Raw genomic sequence first — 3,318 nt, 5'->3', positions numbered from 1 at the left:
TGAAAAGTACATATGCCTAACCCTATTAAACAATGACAGAATTCCAAGAAAGAAAGCAGCGTATGAACAGTTTGCATTTACAACTTCAATTACAACTTACTATGGAAGCCTTGAGTGGCAAGAGAGAGAGAAAAAAAAGAGGTAAATCATTTGGGTCAAATGTTTTTTGTTTTTGTTTTTGTTTGTTTGTTTATTTTTGTTTTGTTTTGTTGTTTTTTTTGTTGTTGTTTTCAACTGCAATTTAATTATTATTATTATTTTTTAAGTTGTTGGTGTAAAAAAAACCCAACACTTTTCACTTTTTCTCTTGCCGCTCAGATCTTCTGTCACTTACTGTATATTTTTTGGTGAAAAGGTATCTGTTAACTTGTAAGGACCGCTTCATGACATCACAAGGTGGAACATTTTGATCTTTGAAGATGTAGGCAGACTAATAAAGGATTACTCACAACACAACTCCTGGTTTGTTTTTGAGGAGGTAACAACATTCTAACATGGCTAAACGCTCACAAGAGTCAGTTTTGTGTAATATAGGACCTTTAAGAGAAGAGCGCAGAATAAAAACCTTTCAGTCATATGCACAGCTAAAGAGAACAGTTTTGAGTCTGGATTAGTTCCTCAGAAAGCTCCATTCATTCTCACCTACCACCTTGTCCTCACTGTTTTCCATAAGCCTTAACACCACGGCCGCTCTGACTTCAATGGATCATAATAAAAAGCCCGTGTTAGTGCGAAATCAAGCAGAAATTGCATGTGTAGCACCCCATGCCGCGCCTCCTCTCATTGGCTTACAGGAGTTTGATTCTCTCTCTCCCCCCTCACACCCTGACCGTATCCCCCCTGCCGCCCCTGCCTCCCCCTGCACCTGCCGCTGTGAACAGCATGGGCCCCGCGCTCGAACTCCTCCACGCCCCTCTTTCATGTCATGTCAGGCCCAGCTGGAGCGGCCTGCCAGTCCACTCAGGGAAGCCCTTTGTTGGGATGCTGGAGCTGTGATTATACTGTAATGTTCGGAGCGAAGATGGAAGATGGGATCAGAGATGTTTTTTACTTAGCATCAAATGTTCATGTTTTTGTGTTGTGTTGTTTTTGTGTTTCTGATACTGCCTCATGTTAGTATGGAAGCCAATGTGTGAAGCTATCATTTCAGTGCTTCACAACATGACTAATACAGTTTCTGGAAAGTCTGGGTGTGGTTCAAACAACTGATCAAATAAGATTAAATTAAAGGCACATGAAAAACAGATTTGCTTTTCATTTTGCAGAGTTTTTGGAAAATTAGTCTAAGTAATTGACTAATGTTCAAACAAGAATCTTCACACCAACACTGAGAGATGAATCTTATAATGTTACAATGTATTTGGATTAGACATAACATTTCCTACTGAATGACTGGTCCACAAAGCTTTAAAATGTGTTGTCACTTTTGAAGAATCACAGACAACTAGCTGTTTTTTTGGTTTATACTTTAAGCCAGAAAGCAAAAAGTTATACTTTAAAGCTTAACTGTAAGAGAACTGTAAGGAGCAGTGCCACACCAGAGGACCATTCTTTTATATACACCACAATCTTGGACACACAAACCCAAATATAGCATTATTACTAGACTATTGTGCATGTCATAGGTTGAGAGCAGCATGGTTGGCGAGTGGCTAGTGCTCTCGCCTCACAGCAAGTAGGTCCCAGCTTAGACTCCTGGGCTGCTTTGGCCTTTCTGTACAGAGTTTGTGTGTTTCTCCTCATGTCTAGGTGATCGTCCTCTAGGCACTCTGGTTTCCCCCATCGACCCAAAACATACACAGGTAAAACTTCTAGCTATACGTAGTCCTGACCAAGCCGCAGCAGCTATTCATGGGTTTTGTTATGGACACCATTTTGAGGACTTTAGACCATTCAAAAGATAAGATGTTTAGTCATGAATTGTTAATTGCTATGGAACTCATCAGTGACCGTCTGCTCTGGTTCTTTAAGTAAATGTTCTATTCATTTTTCACATAAAGTTTTCAAAAAATGTCTAAGTTTAAGAACCAGATTTTGAATAAAATACAGAGCTTTAGTTTCCACACAACTGATTAGCCCTGAGTAAGCTTTCAAAGTTTATTTATTTTTTTTTTTTTTCAGAAAGAATTTTTTTGGAACCAGAGTGTGGGCGGTCACTGTTGAGCTTCATAGTAACTTTCCTAAATTGTCCGCTCCCAGACACAGGGAAAACATGCAAACTCAATTGAGAAAGCCCATATGATGAAGGGATTGAAGCAGGGGTCTTGAGGGTAACCACTAAACACTTCCTCAACACCACATAAACTACTGGGACTGTAAATCTGAAAATCTTACTTATTGTGTCTGAATATTCATTGTGTATAATATCTTGAATGAACAGTCTATTGCTCTGATCTTAAAGTCAGTGGAGTAATATTGTTATTAAGATGTTCAGTTCAAACTTGAAAACTTGTGAGGAAAAGCACTTTGAAAGAGCTGCAGGAGCGGAGCCATGGATGCGGTTGGTGGGATTGTTGCTGAGCGCAGCACTGGTTCATACGTGTGATTAAAAATTCAAATGAACGCCTTTAGAATCGATGGAAAGCTTTGAGGTGCCGTAATGAGGCTGATATATGAAGTTTAAACATTGGAGCCGCTGGAAGTGCCACCGCAAAAAAGAGCCGCACAAATACGAGGAGGGAGGGGGAGAGGGAGATTTGGGTCTTTGATGAGAGAATTACCTCGGGCCATGGGCGACTGGTTCTGACTGATACTGGGATAAGGAGCACAAACTTTACGCTACATGAGATTTTGTGATCAATTCAGATCAATTAGAAATAGTACTGGACATACTTGAAGGAAGAATCCACCTAATACAAATCAAAAAAGGGTGCTGCCTTGACAAGCTAATGTTAAAAACGTCTTGATGCTTTCCAAAATCCAGGTAAAAAACATTCATTCATAGAATCAGATTGTATTTTAGAGTTAATTTAAAAAAGATACTTTGAGTGTAGCAAAGTAAATGAATTTGACGCAGATTTTAAGAACAAAAAAGTCAAACGTAATTATCAATCTTGATGGAGAATCGTGCAGATTTGGTCACGAGAAGAAATGACTGAACTGATTTCTTGTTTTTTAATTGGATGAATTTATTTTTGTTTGCTCATAACCAGGACTTGGACTCAAAACTAGGCAGGATCTTAATAAGTAAAGTACAAATACCTCAGTTTTTTCACACAAGTACCGTATGCTCACTTCGTAAATTACCAATGGACAAACTTTATTATGTACTGACAAATTATATGGTTAAGTTAACATATTAGAATTATGGCCAATCTA

The sequence above is a fragment of the Boleophthalmus pectinirostris genome, unplaced genomic scaffold (assembly GCF_026225935.1).
Source record: "Boleophthalmus pectinirostris isolate CB_2022bp ecotype Guang Dong unplaced genomic scaffold, ASM2622593v1 HiC_scaffold_22, whole genome shotgun sequence".
NCBI classification, from domain to species: Eukaryota; Metazoa; Chordata; class Actinopteri; order Gobiiformes; family Gobiidae; genus Boleophthalmus; species Boleophthalmus pectinirostris.
This window is presented reverse-complemented; position numbering follows the sequence as displayed.